General features: G+C 38.5%; 1 long non-coding RNA gene across 1 annotated transcript in view; it reads left to right on the forward strand.

The window, feature by feature from the left end:
• LOC116552228 overlaps positions 1–20671 on the forward strand; it is a 90575-nt gene that overhangs the window by 13476 nt on the left and 56428 nt on the right. The window contains exons 2-4 of the long non-coding RNA XR_004269282.1: positions 1124–1287; positions 3278–3395; positions 13994–14063. This is a non-coding gene — a long non-coding RNA (uncharacterized LOC116552228). The remainder of the gene's footprint in view (positions 1–1123; positions 1288–3277; positions 3396–13993; positions 14064–20671) is intronic.

Consider the following 20671-nt stretch of genomic DNA (forward strand, 5'->3'; position numbering starts at 1 on the left):
ATTAGTGGCATAACTGGAATATGAACTTCTGTCAGTGTGACTTGAAAGCCCATGATTTGAGAACACCAAGTCACCGAGGTGACAGTTGAAACGAACATTGTTTACAGCATACCTTTATATACATTCAGAGCTGGGTACATAATAGAATCACTCTAAATAAGGGTAGTGGGTGAGCCATGGCTCCAGTCCCCTTTTTTGGTCACCCCTGGTTCTTGAGAAGTTATGGATACTAGGGAGCACTTTGAATCAATCCCAGTGTATTTTCACTCTGAGTTTCTTGTGGTAGATTGTGACTGTAGTGGTCTCTCCTGCTGGTGTGTACCGTCTTTATTACAGCTACTAATAGCTTGCCTCTCTTTGTCTGAATATTGCTGTCTCTAACCAATAGTATAGGGAAACCAATATGATACTAATTAGGGCATTCCAGGAACAGGTAAATTTCAGACTATTCTGGGCTACTTTCATCAGTTAAAAGCAGGTTATATGATTGCCAACAAGAACTGTTATTCTAACCAGTGGTCATTTTGCCCCCATGGACAACGTCTGGAGGCATTTCTGATCATCATGATAAGGATGGGGATGCTTTTGTCATACAGTGTGTAAGAGGCTAAAGATACTGCTAAACATCTGACAATGCACAGAACAGCCCCCAAAGCAATTATCTGGCCTAGAATGTCAGTGGTGTCAAGGTTGAGAAACCCTCTACTAATAAGGCACGTTGGAAGTTAATGTAATTTTTACAAAATTTTTAAATGGCAATTAGAGGAAAACGAGCACATTTTTATTTCCCCTTCCAAAGTTATTGTTATTCTCTCACAACAGTCATGCTATTTTACGTGAAATGGGGTTTACTCACATTGTAGGTATTGTTATGGTTCTTCTTTTTATTTTTTTGGAACATGCTTGGGCTGCATGTGTTTCCTGGAAGCAGAGGCATTCTTAAACACAGGATAAGGAAGATATAGAATCTTATCTATATCTTCCTTATCCTGTGTTTAAGAATATCAAGAATATATTTAAAAGTCAGCTTTTCCCCACTATGTAGCATCAAGGCAAAAGAAACTCAGTTCCTTCAGAACTAATTTGACATTGCTTCTTTTGTACCTTATTCCGCCATTCACAGGCATAAATAATGAGTGGCAAGAGCAGGATGAACAGCTGTAAGCAGTGTCGTGGTCATGTATCCAACATGTGAGAGCAGCTTTACAGTAACATCGGAATCCTTGGAAAGATGGCTTTTTCTTTCCTAAAATAATAATAGCAGAGTCAGATGATAACACTGCCCAGGTAAACTCTTTGTCTCCCATTTTCTAGAAAGCCCTGCTCTTAAAAAACATAGAAAGAACTCCTAATGCTTAATTCTTGTCATCTTTTCAGATGAAAATCTGTAACTCCCATTTCCTATTATAATTACCCAAATAACATAATTTTTGTTAGCCTGCCTTATCTAAATTCAAAGTTGTCAAGTTTGGTGGAAATATAGGCTTGTTTATTATCTATATACCTTCATCTGTAATCTATATATATATAGTACTTTAAGAAAATGAAATAAAATGTTTCATTTAAATAACTCACGTTCTTTGGCTTTTGCCTCAAGCCCTATTTCCAACCCTTTAATCTTATATCAATCATATTCCTGGAATATTTGTTATAAATGCACACTTCTGAGCCTTATTCCTCAGGCTTCTAAATCAGAACCTCAAGAAAGTGGGGTCGTGGGGAATTTGGAGTTTTTACAAGATTCCCAGGTGATTTTTATGCCCTGCAGGTTTTTTACAACCACCAGCATGGTGAGATTGGCCCTCCTCTCAGATTATTTTAATTAGCTTTTCCAGTTGCTTTGGAGAGTAGCTTTGCTTTCCACAATACCTGGCTGTCTTACCCAAACAGCTATCTGTTCTCCTTGTTCTTTGGTTATTCATAGACAAGATGCAAATGGTAATATTACCAACATATAACAAGAATGCTTGGAAAATTGAATTCCTAGTGCTGTAAATAAAAGAGCACATAAATGTTTGAAATATGCATTATTTAAAAAAGAGAGAAATGGCTGATGGAAAACACATCTGTTTCCATTTGGAACTGATACACTTCAATCAGTGTTTGCCTCAGAAGAGTATCTTATTATAAAAGCAAATATACACCGGTAATAGTAGTATATGCTTTACTATGTTGTACTAGACACATATATGCTTTAATTCTTACTGTGACAACTCTTAAAAGATATACATTTGTAAAGTGTTCGCTTCAAGTCAATCCTCTTTTAGGCATGATGTCCTTACAGCAATTTCCAGCATCATTAGGCCTAGAAATATAAAGTACCATTGCTTGGTGTGTGTTGAAGAAATAGGATAGATTCATAAATCATTCAAGGATCCTTCAGCTCTCTGCATAAGAGGAACTGAAGAGAGTGCCTCCGGATAGATAGACATCTGGGCCAATTTCACCATGTTTTTATAATGCCACACAGTCTTGATTTAGAGGGCAACAGGTTTTGACAGTTTCTAATTCTACATTCTAAGCATCACTAATTCAAGCTATAATAATGGCTTTGGGATCTGTATCTAAACTTGGTATAAGATTTCAAGATCATGGTAGATTGAGATTCAGGCTGAACAGATGAAAGGTTTTGATAAAAAAGGACCCAAGGACGGGAAAGATGTTTCTGCTTTTTATTAATGTTTTACTTGAAGTACCTTTTCGGTTGCTTTTACTTTTTCAAATTAAATTTTCAAATTATCAAGCTATCTCTGGCTTGATAATTTGAAGATTTAATTAATTATTATACACTGAACATATGTGCGCATTGTGAGCACACATAAAGGAATATTAAGATGTCTTATAGGAATTTCTCCTCTATCAACTCAAGAATAGTGTGTTGTCTAGGCACTGATATGTACAGAAGGAAACTGACTCAACCATGGCCCCCAGGGTCCCTTGAATCTAGAAGCCATCACTGCTCCTGGAACTTTGCCCCCAGCCTGGCTGAACAGGATAATGCCCTGAGGACACTCGCTGCCCAAATCCCTGCTGAATGATGTTGAAAGTGAGGATTCAGTCATGGCATCTGCCTTCCTTGGACAGCAAATGAAGTACTGAAATGGGAACTAACTTACTTAGAGCCTGACTCATGGAGAATACAGAGGCAAAATCCTTCTAAATGTTAGTATTAGTTCAAGGGGATAAGGATATATAGAGAGACCCCTAAAGACCACTCGGGCCGCCTGGTGTAGATGAGCTAAATAGTACATATTAGTCAATATTTGAATGCATTTAGCAAGGAGACCAGTCAGAATGGCAACAAAATATTAAAAATGCCACACTGACTGCATCCTGATGGCCACTGGCACTGTGTTCACCATTGCCGAGGACACTGCATGCTAATCATGACCAAGGTAACTGAACTATTAACATGTGGTAACTTTTTTCAAGCCTCACAGTAATCCCTGTTATTTTTCTACTAAATTCCCCCTTTAAAACATGGAGAAACTGAGGCTTAGCAATGTTAATTCTTCTAAGATCACGCAACTAGTAGGGTTGGGCCTGATTCTGACCCAGGCTGTCCAATTTTAGTCTGTGCTCCTACTGCAATGTTTGATGTTGCCTTAGGGAGAATATCTGTAGAAACTTGCAAGCAGATAAATGGGAGTGAGTTGGTCTAATTGTGTTTGTGGAATAAGAAATAGTTGACTGTCATTATTTAGGAACTGGTAACTGGGAGTTCAGGACCCTAAACACCCTCCCCCGCAAAAAAAACTTCTAGAATCTTTTATTTGCAGCTAGAGAAGGTAAGTTGCATTGCCAAACACCCTCAATTCCTTCACTATTCCAGAGCTAAACACAGGTAATGTTTATTCGTTTGAGTCTCAGATGGCTAGAATGACCCCACATTTTGTTATTCTATTATTTGGCATTTTGCCATGTCCTGCCTGATCTGTTGAATATTTCTGTGTTGGGCCTGTCTGGGTGCTGACTACTGGAGTAAGAAATGCAATGAGAATAAACCTCTCTTGTATCAGAGATGTCCTGATCCCCATGCAGGAGAGTGCTCATCTGTGATAATGCCACGGCTGGTTTCCTCAGTGGATGCTCCAACACACAGACGCAGGCTGGCATTTATCCATTTTCTCATATGCTACCTACTTGTTATTTGTTCTAGACAGAAGCTTGCCTTTCCTTGATTAGATATTTCCTGCTTAGCCACAAGGAAATTACTGCTTGTATTTCCTATTCAATCCCTGAAACTTAGATTTAGTCTTTTAAAACAATGTTTACATTTCCTGTTTGTTTATTTCCCTCTTAAATCAGCCTTGTATAATTATGCATTTAGCCTTTGCCTGACAGTAAGGGCTGTGGGACATCTGTCCCAGCTAAACATGGATGTTTTTATTTTCATTTTCCAATCTACCCATCACTTTGAGAACAAACTCTATGTAGACTTTCTTCCCTAAGTTCTAAACTGGGTAATATATAAAAATGTCATTTATCTTTGAATTCCTGATGTTTCAAACCCTACGTAGCAGATGCTTAATAAATATTTATTTTAAAAAGAATGAACTTAAAATGGATTAGAAGATTAGATTCTTCAGGTAAAGAACTTCATAATCAACTATCCATGGGGACTTTCATACTATCGTGTTGTGCTCTGTCTTGGAGGCCTACCACGGTGCTGCATTCCATGTACTGTTTTATGATGTTGATTTGCACAGGCTTGAACTGTGCAGTGGAGTCTAAGTGGTAATGTTTGGCAAATAGGAGGGATCTTTAATTTGCTTTCAGTGATTCAAACATATTTCCATAACAACTGTGTTGTTTTGCTTCCTTATTTTATTTTTAGTAATTTAGGCTTGCTTAATCACAGACTGGTCTGTTATATCTTGCATATTTGAATTTTTACAGCTTCTCTTTTAGTGCATGTTATTTGGTTATTTGCCTGTACAAGTGGAAGAACCAACTTTATAATTACTTACATATATCTAAATCCCATAGATTTACTTTTCTGACACTTTTAAACAACATTCTGGGAAAATAATCAGCCAAAATAGTTGACTACATTGGTTAATTAATTTCAATCCAAATATGCAATTTATAGGTACAGCTTAAGATATCTAAAATTAATATCCTAAGGTTGAAAAAATCTCTGCAGCAGAGCCTTGATGGGCTTATATTTGCTTGATTAGAATCTATGACTGCAGAAAGGACTTTAGTGTTCTTGCAGGGTATAAGCAGAGTTTGTCTAATGTTTATTCTTGTGTAGCTCAATACTTACGAATTATAATGATGACGGGCATGTTTTGGCAGGGGCTACCAAGTGCTAGATAGGCACCCTGGGTCTCTCCCAGACGTGATCTCGATGATCTTCTACTTCTCTATGCTAACTTTGTAAAGGGTGAAAACTTTGAAACTTTTTACCACAGTTTCTATGCCAAATGAAGTGGAAAGAACATTGGCCCTGGAATCTTAAAGCCTGCATTTCATGTTCTACTCTATACTAACTAACGACGTGACTTTTAGAAAATCTCTTTGCCTCAGGCCTTCCTTACCTGTTAGAGTAATATAAAAGTTCAACTAAATGACCTCTCACAATGCTTTCAGCACAGGCATGCTGTGAGGTAAATGTGCTTTATTCATATCCCTGAGTTTGGAACAATATTATCTTGTTGAGCAATGGAAAATTGAGCTAGTCTTTACGTAGCAAAAGAGAACCTGGGGCTGCCTGTTGCCTTTAATCCAATCAGGAAGATGTGGGCACTAACTCCTGGGAGCATAAAAGATAAAGTAGCTAATAATGATGTGAGGACCGTAGTGAATGACCAATTACTAAGTGTCAGGTGATATGCGGTGTTCAGATATTATCTTACTTATTCTCACCACAACCCTGTGAAGCAGATTTTTTTTTTTTTTTTTGAGACGGAGTTTCACTCATGTTACCCAGGCTGGAGTGCAATGGCGCGATCTCGGCTCACCGCAACCTCCGCCTCCTGGGTTCAGGCAATTCTCCTGCCTCAGCCTCCTGAGTAGCTGGGATTACAGGCACGCGCCACCATGCCCGGCTAATTTTTTGTATTTTTAGTAGAGATGGGGTTTCACCATGTTGACCAGGATGGTCTCGATCTCTTGACCTCGTGATCCACCCGCCTCGGCCTCCCAAAGTGCTGGGATTACAGGCTTGAGCCACCGCGCCCGGCCGAAGCAGATTTTACATGTGAGAAAACTGAGGTCTAGAGAGCTTAATAACTTGCCAAAGATCAGGAACCTGGTAGTTGTTTGAACCAGAATTCAAATTCAAACTCAGCCTGAGTCTAACAGCCAACTTTGATCTCTTAAGTTCCACTGCCTCTATCTGCAAAATTCTCTTCTTCATTTAAAAAATATTTCTTGTGGATGTATGCAATGTTATCAGGTATTGCTCTGGAGTAGATGTTTGGTATAGATCAGAGAATAAATAAAATGCCTTTCCTCATGGAGCTTATATTCTAGCAAGGGGAGAGTATCAGTAGACGTAATAAATAAATGAGTTACAGGTATTGATCAACTTACCACCTATGCAACTTACGACCATTCGACTTTACGACCACAATCGCTAGCCACGACTGCTCAGTGTCTGGCAGCGCAAGCATTGCCCAGCTGGGCGTACGACAGTGCGGACCAGCTTCCGGCAGCACTACCATCTCTGCGTGCACCATTTCAACTGTACATATAGCCTACTCAACTTACGACCAAATCGTGTTACGACTGGTCCGTGGTCCCCACCGTGGTCGTAAGTCGAGCACTAGCTGTATATGGTGGGTTAGCGGGTTGTAAGTAATATGGAAAAAGAAAAGCAAAGTTAGGTGAAGGGAGCTGGGAATGCAGTGTGGTGGATTATAATTTTCAGTTAAGCGTTCAGGTGGGCATCATTGAGAGGGTAAGTCTTGATAAAAGTCTTGAAGGAAGAGAGAGAATTAATTATACAGATGCTGGGTGGAAGAGCATTCAAGGCAGAGAGAATAGCAGGACCCTAAGTGGGAGAGTGTGCCTGGTTTTAGCAAGTCACTTATGTATGACAGAGAAAAAGTCGCAATGAAGAGAACATTGAGATCCAAATTTAGACCCTGACATTCCTTCTCATGGGTGCGTTTATTTGTTTCAGAAGCAGGTTAATTCTGTTCTTTCTTCTTGTCATTTCTTTTTTCTCATCAGTATGTTCCATCCTGCTTTCCCAAAAGCCTGCTTGGAAAATTTCTTGTTTCCTGCAAGAGGCTTCATTTTCCTTGTATCTAATGTAGCAATTCTCAAGCTTTCTGATGCATGGACACTTTTATTCTTTTAGTAAAGGATAGAAGTCACTGCCATAGGCAGTGGGTCAACATGTAGCCCAGACTATGGAAACAAAGAATATTCTCATCCAACTATTCCCAGTATTGTCCTTACAGAGCTAGAAGTGAGGGGCTCAGTCAATATTCTGTACCTTAGGACAGTGCTGCTTCCTCTTTTATATGCCTCCGAATCACTTGGAGATCTTGTTAAATGTAGATTCCAGTTTAGTAGTTTCCGGCATGGGGCCTGGGATTCTACATGTCGTATGAACCCACAGACCACACTTTAGTTAGTGAGGATCTAGGGGTGAAATTGAACACCACAAAGATGGTTTGACCCTGCACTTCTAGCTAGGGCTGTACTATCCAGCGCAACCAAGCTTGCTAACTAACTTATGCATCATCAGAGGATGAAAGGGACATTGAATAAAAGGAATGGACAATGTTACCCTCAGAGCAATCCAGTGGGCCTTATCAACCATATTCTACAATGGCCAGTGTCTTCATCTACCTCCTGCCTAAAACGTCCGGTCGCTTCCTAATTACCTGAAAACATAATTCAGACTCCTTGCCCTGGCTCACAAGACCCTCAGTAGTCTCGCCTCTGTGTTTTTCTTCGAACTTCACTGTAATTATTTCCCCTCACTCACCACAATGAAGCCACAGGGACATCATTTGAGTTCTAGAAGCTGCTTGAATCCTCAGTTTAATTGGCTATGGCTGTCAAATAGGCATTCTAACCACTTGCTCAAGCAAAGATGCTTTAAAAGAATTCCAAAAATGATTTTGCAAAGCATTTATTTAATAAATGCAGTAAAATTATGAGAAAAAGGAAAGATTTTTAGATTTTTTAAAAGCACCTATTCAATCAGCAATTTCTTATTACAGACCTACTGAGTGCCAGGTGTCCTGTTAGACATTTGAGAAATGTAAATGAACAAAACGATTGCTAGGATTCCAGCATGAGAGAAAGACAGCAAACAATAAACAGAATAAGTACATTAGGTGGTACTTTAAGAATATAATAAGTACTGTGAGAAAAACCAGTGAAGCAGAGAGAAGAGGATTGAGAAAAAGGAACCCAGATGGGAGGGGCAGATAACATTTGGGCAAAGACCAGGAGACAAGAGTGGGGAAGTTATGCATTCAGATGTTGTTGGGGAAAGGGTCTTAGCGCAAAGGGCCTAAGGCTGTCAGCTGGACTGAAGCAAAGTAGGTGATGTGTTCAGGAAGAGAATTGTGTGTGTGTGTGTGTGTGTGTGTGTGCGCGTGTGATCACGTAGGGCCACCTATTTTAGATTCATGTATATATATATTTTTTTCAAAAGTTAATTATGGAGGAGGAGGGACAGTAAAGCTCCAAATTTCTCTAGTTTCTACTTTCTTAGGAGGTTAGTTTTAGGGAGTTGTTTTAATCTGTGTCATTTTATCATCTGTACAAATATATTTTAAAGTGATTTAAGTTATATACTGGTAGAAATTAAATAGTCAAATGAAACAGGTTTCACTAAGATGACACAGTAACAGAAAAATTTCTTTCCTGCTTACAGTGCAAACAGACAGGACTTAGTGTATGATTCCTTTAACCATCCTCCCATGCCCTTGATAAAAGAGTTACTTCTACCTCAGCTAAATGGGAAGCATTTTGATAGAGTCTGGAAGGGGAATCATTGGTGGTGGGACTTGTCTTCTCCTGAGTGGGAAATAACTGCCCAGGTCTGATGAGGCTCCCTGGGCCCTGTGAAGAGTAGAAATGTGTAGCGTTATGTTGAATGGGATGTAAAATGCTCCAGAGGAAACCAGAGCAGCAGCTTCCGCATCACCTGGACACTTGTTGGAAATGCCAATTCCCAGGTCTGGAGGTGATGAGCACTGGTAGTACAGAGAGGAATGAATGAGGGGTCTCTACCCTTCCCCCTAAAAAGAGGTTCTTGACCCTGGCAGCACCTTATAATCCACAGGGAACTTAAAACAAAACAAAATGAACAACTGATGCCATGGCTTCTATACCGGAGATTCCAATTTAATTAATCTGGGGATAGGCCAAGGACATCAGTATTTTTAACTCTCCCGAAGTGTTTCTAATGAGCAAGATCAGTGTAACAGAAGAGATTTCTTAACTTTGGTGCTGTTGGCGCTTTGAACTGGAGAATCTTCTGTTGTAGCAAGCTGCTCTGTGCATTATAGGGTGTTTAGCAGCATCCTGGCCTTTACTCACAGAACCCCTGGCCCCATATGTAAAAACCAAAAATGTCTTCAGATATTGCAAAATGACCCTTAGGGGGCAAAATTGCCTATTTGAAAACGATTGCTCTACACCAATAATTCTCAAGGTTAGTGCAACATTGCCCAGTAGAAATATAATGTTAACCATTATAAGCATGTGAAATTAAAACATTTTTAGTAGCCACATTAAAATAAGCAAAATCAAACAGGTGAAACTAATCTTAATAACTTAATTCATATATCCAAGATAGTATTTCAACATGCATTTAATATAAAAAATATTAATAAGGGATTTTTATATATATTTTTCAAGTCCTTGAAATCTAGCATGTAATTTATCCTAACAATATATTTCAGTTCAAACTAGCCACATTTTGAGTGCTCAATAGATACATGTGGCTCGTGACTACTATTGGATGAATGGGGTTTAGCAGGCATCATAATCACCTTGACAGTTTGTTAAAATATAGATTGTTGGCATCCTTGCCACCCTGCCCCCCACCCCAGCTTTTGATTCAGTGGGTCTGGAGTGACGCTTAAGAATTTTCATTTCTAAGAAGTTTCCCAGTAACACTGTAGCTGCTGGTCTGGTGACCACACTTTGAGACCTGGAACCACAGATGCAGAGAAACCCTAGAGGCTTGTTATTAAAAAATGTGGTTTGTGGTGCAGCAGCAGCATCTGGGAGCCTGTAAAAGATGCATAATCCCAGCCTCTCCCCAAGATGTATGAAATCTGCATTTAGTACTGGAATCTATTTTTTTTTAACAGGATCCCCAAGTGATCACATTAAAGTTAGAACGTAAGACCACCTTGGGTAAAACTTTCCCTGTTAGTGTCTGTCATAGTATTTTCTTCTTAGAACTTTTCTCAGCTCTTCCCTGTTTTTCCCATGAGTCAAGAATGTGGAATCTTGGTTGCTTTTTAATTTTTCTGCTAACCATTCTCTATCAAGGGCCTAGTACAGTGTATTCACACAAAAGGCACATAATTATGGACTTAGTAATACTATAAAAGAAGAGAAGCCTGGGACAATGGTTAGATATCTTCTTTGGCTTTAAATATTTAAATAAAAATGTGTTTGGACATGAGTTGAACACGGGAGTTCAGGAGCTGGTTGTGCGGAGTTTGAATGGTCCTTTCCTTGAGCTTCACCTGTACCCAGGGGGTATGAGTGACTCACTTGGCAAGAATTGCCTGGTGTGCAGGTTGTTCGCAGCCTGCTTGTCAGATTCCTCTTCCTGGCAAGGTAGAGCCCCATTCTCTTCCCTTTTGAGGAGTGGAAATGCTCTAGTGTTTGTGAATCACCAGCACCCAGAATGTGCTCCTGGGACAGCCCTACTTCAGAACTGTGAGTGCTGTTTAAAGTGTTGGTGACCACACAGGTTTCTTCACACTTCTGCAGCCAGCTGGCATTCCAAAGTCATCATGCTCAAACTGACTAATAAGCAAACACTGTGACAGGGAGAAAATTTGGTTTCCAAAGGGAGTTACTGAAGTACAAATCCTGGCTAAAGTATATATTTTCACATGTAAAAATAGTCTCTGGGCTCTTGGATCAGTTTCATTTTTTCCTTATGCTTTTAATCATAGAAAATAGTCTCTCCATACTTCTTTTGGGAAAAATAGTAAGCTCTTTTTTCTCCTCTGTTGAGATTTAGTGCTAAGAGTGAATTTACCAAATGGTTCGTGAATTCTGTCTGTATATCTTAATGTGCGCCAACAACTTCTTTGTAGACTGATGGAAAGATGAAGTAATTCAGAGGTTCAAAAGAAAAAAAAGCAGAAATGGGCAACATTTCATCATCTTCTTTGCAATTGACTTCATTGACCTTTCTCTTACTTAGCTTCCTTCCCTTCATGGCAAGCTTTTGAAAAAAATGGGGACAATGTAAGAGTGAAATGACTATTCTATGTTTTATAGGAAGATTTTAATGAGAAATAATGACATTGACCAAATTAATGAGCTTGATTGCAGTAGAGCGATGGTTGCCTGGAGTGTATACAGGGAAGGACAAGAGGGACTCAGCTGGTTGAAGTGACATCCCTCTTTGTTAACTTCAGAACTGGGGGTGTGCTACAATGTTTTGTAATTGAAGGGTGTATCATTTTAAAGGCATATAATTTGCTATTTGTTCTCAGTTTCAAGCTATTTCCCTCTTAAATCTGAAAGAGGATCAACGTGGGGAGATTATGCCAGGTATATACTGAGTGAATTACTGTTTGCTCTATATAAAATTAGATCACAAAGTGAGAAATGCAGATGAGATTTGCTCCAATTGACTCAATGAATCTGGCAGGTTAGAAATAGGCTATTACACCAGAGGTCCTGATAGTTTAGTGGGAATTCCTTTGCTTATGAAGCATCCAATATTGCCTGATGCATTGCTAGTGTTCAGAAGAGAAGTGTTTCTGCTCCATTGCCTTTTGCTTTGGCAACCATTGTTCAGCCACTCACAGGGGAATCACCTTTGCTCTGGTTTCTTGGGTTAGTGTGAAAGCTCCCTGAGCAGCAGCCTACCTCTTCCTTCTCCTCATATTTAATCAGTGAACACTGATGAAGTAGCTTCATGCATAGGTACTGTACTAAAGCAAGGCTGGTGGTCATGTAGGTAAAATAGAAAATGAGAATAAAGGAAACCCTATACAGTAAGTCCTCGCTTAATGTTGTTGATAGATTCTTGGAAACTGTGACTTGAAGCAAAACAACATATAATGAAACCAGTGATATTTTTCTTATCAAGGCCGTTGAAGGAAGTGATATTATTAAAAGACCAGCTGTATGTCATTTCACTTTAAGTCACAGTTTCCAAGAACCTGTTGATAGCATTAAGTGGACTTACTGTATATCATAAAATGGAAAGTTTGGCACAGTAGTTACAGAGGGCAAGAGATGAGAAATATGATGCTAAATTAAAATAAGGTCTAAAATTTTAGATGCCATTTAGCAGAAAAAATTATGGTAAAGGAAATATTATTTGGGATTGTGCTGCTTCTATACATTAACTCATTCATCTCCATGGTAACCCTAAAGACACATTGCACAGACATTCTTCCCATTGAATGCATGAGGAATCTGAAAGCCAGAATTTTGATTCTGAATTTTCTATGAAAGCTTTTCTAGGATCTCTTCTAGCTGTGTGATTGTTATGTGTAGTTTTAAGCATTTACGAGCATGTTACCGACATTCCCAAGAAAACGATCTATGAAGAAAATTATTTTAATCAGCTCAGGCTGCTACAACAAAATACTCTGCTATTTGAAGGCTGGGAAGCCTAAGATCAAAGCACTGGTAGATCCGGTATCTGGTGAGTGCCCTCTTCCTAGTTTGCAGAGAGCTGCTTTTTCTTATATCTTAACATGGAAGAGAGAGATTATCTCTTGTTCGTTTCCACCGTGAATGAGATTAGAGACTAATCTCATTCATGGTGGAAGATGAATGAAATTAGGAGATGACTCTACCATCATGACCTAGTAACTTCCCAAAAGTCTGACCTTCCAATACCATCACATTGGCGATATAGGCTTTAATAGGAATTTTGGGAGGACACAAATATTCAGTCTATAGCAGATGTGATGTACAACATCTCTTCCTATCATTTAAAAAAGGAACAATAGATAGGCTTTTAAATTTGGGTCTTAACTATCTCTCATCTAAAATTACTAGTTCTCAAGTACTTTCCAAGTTAGCTGGTTTGAGAATTTGTACTCTGTATCTGTTGATGGCATTTTAACATTTTTGGGATCTGGCAACACAGTAACTTAATTAAAAACATATTTGTTTTATTAATAGTTACATTATTTTTCAATTTTTAAAATATAGTTGATAATGAATCCTCATGGTTTCTTGTTGAAGCAGATAAATTGGGGAAAAGATCATGTCTTTCTGAGTTGAATTTATCTTATAATCAGCCTGAAAGCAAAATGGACAATAAGGTGTTTAAGTGTTTGAAGGATGTGCTATCATTTGCTAAGAAAACATATAGGTTTTTGAAGACTTTGTAAAACAGTTTGATCTCTATATTGCATATTTTGTTGCACATATTTTTTTCTGCTCTGGTCACTAGTAGTGGGGGAAATGTTTATTGGGCTAAACCTAAGGAACTTCAATCACATTGGAAAAATGAGAAGAACAAATAGCAACAAATCCTCCATAAATACTAATTGGCTTGGACACATACGGTCTTCAGTCTACCTGTGACAGTGTCACCATGGGTCATCCTGCAGGCATCTGTTTATCCTGCTTTTGTCAACCTTCAAGTAAAGGCTGTATCTTCAATGTCCTACATTTCCCCATTTATGATCTTTCAGCACACATTTATCTTAAACCAACTGATGTTTTCAGCCTGTATAACCTTTAGGGATAATAAGATGTGGAAGTCTGTCACCCTGTAACCAAAGTAGTACTTTACAATAGAATTGATAGATTTGATTGCATCCTCTAAGTGATTCAGGCTGGATTTATCTAGGTACAGAGTCATGAGTCTGTTTCTCTGAAGAAGGTACAAGAGGATCCATCCAGCTGGTTGTGATTCTCAGGTAAGAAATTTACTTAGGTAATCCATGTGTGCTCTCCACCTGTGAGTCTATAGGTTGCAGTTATAATTAGGTACATAGATGACCTTGTAAGGTTGTTTTAGTCATAGACACTTTACATAAACATAAGTGTGACAGTGGATTTTTATTCATCATAAAGTAATGTTCTTCTCACGGCCACACCTTTAAGGAACATAATATAGCACAGCTTTAGAATGAAATGGTTACCAGGCGACATCTTTAAGTGACTCACTGTTTTTTGAAGATCTTGGAGATAAAAGTTGAAGTGATATAACTTTCAAGTAAGGGCAATTTCTTGATTATAAAATGATTAAGGAAATATTTTATTGTATTGGAAGTCTCAAATTTTATCTTCTCAAATATTTTTGTAGGTTGTATTATGCATACTGTTAACTTAGCCTCTAATGTTTTACAAAAACTCTTAGAAGAAGGGAGCTATGTGAGTGGGAAGGATTTGCCATGAGTCATTCGTAGTAATGGTAATGGTATAGTTGTGCTATCTGGTATAATTAAATTGATGATGGGAGGTAGAATTTTCTTGTGTGCCCCAAATTCCATTGCTTAATGCAGAATTTCTCAATTTCTCACTCTTTGATTGTGCCTGTTTTTGGTCAAAACCTGAGGAGTTGTAGGCAGAGTTAGTTCAATTAACAACATCATATCTGTAAAATGCAGGTGACACAATTTTAAGGATCATTTATGGGCACTTATTGCATATATTGGCCTTCCTCCAGAATACTAAACCAAATTTCTAATGATCGGACCCAAGAATACATATTTTTAAATGACATATTCATATAATCATGAATTCAGGAACTTTTAACTGGACAGTGTAGGAAAAGCATCTAGGTTCTTTTAATTATAGCTAGCATTTTTATCATATTTTAAGTTTTCAAAGCACGTCTCATCTCAATTTGTTTTGTAAAGTAGGCAGGGAGAGCCTTTTTACCTTCATTTTACAGATGTGATGTTGTTAACTGACCAAACTTAGCCAACAGCTCTTCAGGTTTTAGTAGAAAACAGGAGCGATCACATAGTGAGTGGGTGAGGATTAGCCACTCCCCATAACTGCAAGGCTAGGTGGTAATGACAGCATATTTCAGATAGTGGTCTGTCTATGGTACATATGGACATTTAGAGGAGCAGGCACTAAATGAGTCTGTGAGTCTGATGAAGTTCAAATGAACTATCATTTGGGGTTCTTTAACAACACAGAAGACATATTCACCTGAGGCATGCATGGCAACATTCAGAGGTTGGCTCTTGTGCTGTCCTAAACTATTGGCTTGACACTGATTGATTAGTAACCGAAGTCAGTGCTTTCCCTAAGGAACTCAGGGTACAGGTCTCAGCGGTTTCTTACAAAGACAGATGTGGAAAGTGTTTCTAAAATATGTAGTTATTCCAAATGTCTTGAATACTATTAATTTCAGAGAGGGAGCCCAGTTCTAACATTCTTCATGCTAATTATCAAGTCACTAGAATTTGTTACTTAAAGACTGGTCTATGAATCAGCACCATTGATATCACCTGGGAGCTTGTTAGAAATGCTGGTTCTCCAACCCAAATGCCCATCGATGATAGATTGGACAAGGAAATGTGGCACATATACACCATGGAATGTTATGCAGCCATAAAAATCAATGAGTTTGTGTCCTTTGTAGGGACATGGATGAATCTGGAAACCATCATTCTCAAAAAACTGACACAAGAACAGATAATCAAACACTGCATATTCTCACTCAAAGGCAAGTGTTGAACAATGAGAACACATGGACACAGGAAGGGGAGCATCACACACTGGGGTCTGTTGGTGGGGAGTAGGGGAGGGACAGCAGTGGGTAGGGAGGTTGAGGAGAGATAACATGGGGAGAAATGTCAGATATAGGTGATGGGGGGATAGAGACAGCAAACCGCATTGCCATGTATGTACCTATGCAACAATCCTGCATGTTCTGCACATGTACTCCAGAACCTAAAGTGCAATAAAATATACATATATATGTATATTTATATATGTAAATTTCTTCATATATATGTATATATTTATATATATATATATATATATGAAGAAATGCTGGTTCTCAGCTCTGCTCAAGACCTACAGAACCAGTATCTTCATTTTAACAAGATTTTCTGTGATTCAGAAGCATGATAAAGTTTGAGGAACACTCTTCTATAAGTTATATAACACTGTTATATAAGTTCTATAAGTGCTCCTTGTTTGTGCTTTCTAACATACCATAAAGCTGTGATCTGCCTCTATTAGAGCATTTACCATGTTGAATTACAGAATTCGTACATCTTGCCAGTTCTACTAGGTCAATTATTATGTCTTACTTACTTCTGCATTTCTATCATGTGGCATATATTAGATGCTCAATTCACGTTGAATGAATGAATAAGAAAACTTTCATATGCTAAAATTAGTTTTTTGGATCCAACTGAAGTTTTCTCAGACTTATAACTGGCTATGCATCCTCACATACTTGAAGTCAAAATGTGATTTTTGGGGTAGTGGCCAGCTTTCCAGGGCTACCAATGAAAAAAAAGTAGATACTGGACCTAGGAACCTGAAAGTAGTGGCATGATAGGAAATTCCTGAGGAGTGGCTGTAGTCCATAGGTGAGTGGATACTAGGAAAGGGTAGGGTCACTTTAGGGGACTGCTATGGTTTAAATATTTGTGTCCCTCCAAGATTTATGTTAGACCTTAAATCTCAAGGTAATGGGATTAAGAGGAAGGATCTTTGGAATGTGATTAGGCCATGAGGGCTCTACCTTCATAAATGAGATTAATGTCTTAATGTCCTTATAAAAGAGGCTTCAAAGAGCTGTCTCGTCCTTCTATCTCATCTGCCAGGTGAGAACACAGCATTTGTTCCTTTGGTTTTCTCTACCATTTGAGAACACTGTGAGAAAATGCCATTTATAGAAAAGGCCCTCATCAGACATGAAATCTGCTGGTGGTGTGATCTTGGAGTTTCCAGCCTCCAGAACTGTGAGAAATAAAATTTTTACTGTTTATAAATTAGACTGTGGTATTTATTGTAGCAGCAAGAGAGGACTAAAACAAAAATCACATATGCCAGTGATTCTGAATATGTTTTCTGATTAGGCAGATTTCCAGCAGTAAGAATAGCTAACTATAACAGGGGTTTTCACTGGAAGATCTCTTTCAACCATATATAATTCTGCTAAAACTCATACCCCATCTTTCTTGCTAGACTCACTGAGATAAGTTGTAGGCTCAATGTCTCATGTTTTGAATGGAGCAGGGGGGCACTGAGAGGTAACAGTTACCAAGAGCAAACACTGTGTTTGGAATCAAGTATTTCTTATGGGTGGATGGATTCAGGTGTCTCGCCTGGCAGATTAGGCCTAGGCATCTAGGAATTCAAAATCAGGAAAGAACAGGTTATAAGAGGTCTCATGAGATGAGGGTCAGCCCAAACCCAGGGGCCCTAGGCATGTAACACCTACACTGTACCCATTTACATCTCTCTCTGCTAAATCTCCTTTGAGGTGAACATTGTTAACTAAGATCCTAATAATGACTGTAGGTGAAGAGAGGATTTGAGGTCACTATGAAATTGTGAAGCAGTATTAGAACCTACCCAGAGTCTAGTGGTTAGAGAGAAAATAATGTTCATCCTGTAATTAACAAGAAAATATTTCTCCTCCTTTACTTTTGTTGGTCCTTAGGGGTAGTTATCACAAACCTGGACTAGCGGTGCAGCTGGGGGATAAAATTTAGAGAGTGGGGAAGGGGTTATGAAACTGATTGAGGCTTTTGGCCTAAGGCTGGATATTTAAAATAGCATTTCTAGCGAAGGCAGACAGGCACTGTTCAAAACTGAGTGAAGAAGGCAGTGGTAGAATGAGGAGCAGATGTGTTGTGTGAAGGGTCAGCTCCTACTGATAGTGCCTAGTGGGAATCTGTGCTTGTTTCTCAAACATATCAAATAAAAATCTATATTTTAAAATAAAACATCTCTACTTTTAAATCTTGGCAAATAATTTCAAAGGTCTATGAAAGGTATTGATGCTGTGAAGGCTAGAGTCAGTTTGATGGTTGTCAGTTGGTGATGTCTGGCCTTAGGAAACTTTTTTAAATTATTATTATACTTTAAGTTCTGGGGTACACGTGCAGATCATGCAGGACTGTTACATGTGTATACACATGCCATGGTAGTTTGCTGCATCCATCCCCCTGTCATCTACATTAGATATTTCTCTTAATGTTATCCCTCCCCAAGCCCCCAACCCCCTGCTATCCCTCCACTAGCTCCCCTACCCCCCAACAGGCCCTGGGGTATGATGTTCCCCTCCCTGTGCCCATGTGTTCTCATTGTTCAACACCCACTTATAAGTGAGAACATGTAGTGTTAGGTTTTCTGTTCTTATGTCAGTTTGCTGAGAAACTTTTTGGCGGTAGGAACTTTAGGACTTCTGTCTTGTAAGTGCTTTGGGGTCTCTTTGTGTTTTTTAGAGAACCACAAAGTGTTGAATAGAAACCAAAGAAAAGGAAATGAGAAGTTGACTAGTTAGTGCTTGTTGTAGTTCAAATGAAGTCAGTCATCTCATTCTGACCATCTTCTATTAGGTTGGTACAAATGTAATTGTGGTTTTTGCTACTAAAAGTAATAGCAAAAACTGCATTTACTTTTGCACCAACATAATAACTCACCAAAATAAAAAGCAACCCAACATAAGTGAAACCAAATGAAAACCAAAATCAACAGCAAAAACCTCAGCTTCTTTCTCAGTGCCTCCATAGACGGCATCAATTATCTCCTTTGTTATCCTAGTGGGAAATCTGGTAGTCTTTTTTTTTTTTTGACTTCTTTTTTCCTCCCTCAGGCTTCTCATCCCATCATTATTCAGGTCCAACAGATTTCACTCCCAAAACATCCACAATTCATCCTCTTCCTTCTCCCTCCCTATTGCCATTGTCCTATATCTGGTTCTGTCGTACCTTGCTTAGATTATTCCAAAGGTCTTCTTATTGCTTTGTCTAACATATTTCAGAATGAAATGAAATAAATTCATTTGATACATTTTCTTCCAGGACACTATGTTTGTGGCCAGGGTCTGTAGTTGAATCCACAGGTAGAACTAAGTAGGTTCTTCTCACCTGGAATGGGTGACACAGAAGACCAGAATATTTTTAGCCATTGATGGGTCTGCTGGAATACTTCCTGACTTCCAAATTAGAACAGAATACCATGCAGGTCAATTCTGTCTGGGAAGTTTCGTGTTCCCTTGTAATTACCATGACTTAATACTGGCTATATATTTATATATTTATGCAAATAAGTCATAAAACAGATGAGTTTATGAAAAATATACAATAATGAGATGAACTAGATCAAGTGTTGATTGTTTATACCATATGTCTAACCAATCCTAATGGCCTGTTGAAACTTAAATGTTCATTGGCTAGGTGGCTTTGAGGTCTGTAGATCAAATAATTTTAGGGAAAACATGAAACACAAAACACGGGGAAAAAGTCTGTCCCTCAATGTTAGTCCATCCTCTGGCCTAAAGGGTTAACCTTACGTGCATCCCTTGGAGGTCTACTTGCTTCAGGTCTGATCTAGACCCAATCCCAGTAGGACGACAGTCACCCACATCAATTTTCCTAACACTAACTTGAAGGACAATGAATGATTACCAAAGCATTGACTTGCGCCTATCAATGATTGTTACAGAAAAGAAGGGCTTCGATTGGGAGATGTCTACAAACTTGGTTATAGCTTCAAGGACCTATAGTTAGACTGTTTGGATGATGGCAATATGTTATACCAGTTACTTATTAACTATGAAATCTCAGATAAGCTACTGATCCATAATAAACATTAATTCCCTTATCTGTCAATAGGGAAAATATCATCGCATACCCCATATTTTGTGGTGAGGATTAAATAAGAAAGCACCTAAATGTCTTAGCAAAATAGCTATCCTGTAATAAGCAACTGATGAATTATGATATCATTACGCTTATTCCTCAATAAAAGTTTATTCTCATGTCTATCTGTATCAATATAAACCATTTTAAACATGCTCCCCAAAACCAAAATTCAGATATTTAAAAGAATCTCAAAAGGACAAAACATTCTTAATAACTATTGAATACATAATATATTCTCATGCCTTAAAATTCAAAAAGCAGGCCGGCGCAGTGGCTTACACCTGTAATCCCAGCACTTTGAGAGGCTGAGGTAGGTGGATCTCTTTGAGCTTATGGGTTCAAGACCAGCATGGGCAACATGGTGAAACCCCATCTCTACTAATAAATAATAAAATTCAAAAAGCAAAAAAAAGGAAGTAAAAGTTGAAAGTCTTTGTATCACTTACTTTTCTCAGCTTCAAAGTTTGCCTCTCACAGGTAACTAACGTTACCAGTTCCTCAGATATCTTAGAGAAAATTAATGCACCCAGCAGCACAAGCAAACAGCACAAGCAATTTCCCCCAAACTGCACTTAAAAGTGTTTTTAAATCTGAATCTCTCTCATCTACACTGATAAGAATAATTATTATTTTTCACCAGGGTCTGAGGTTCTGCCACTTTGAAACATATACGTCTG

This window comes from Sapajus apella, unplaced genomic scaffold (genome assembly GCF_009761245.1).
Source record: "Sapajus apella isolate SASKATOON/1434 unplaced genomic scaffold, GSC_monkey_1.0 scaffold11, whole genome shotgun sequence".
Lineage (NCBI taxonomy): Eukaryota > Metazoa > Chordata > Mammalia > Primates > Cebidae > Sapajus > Sapajus apella.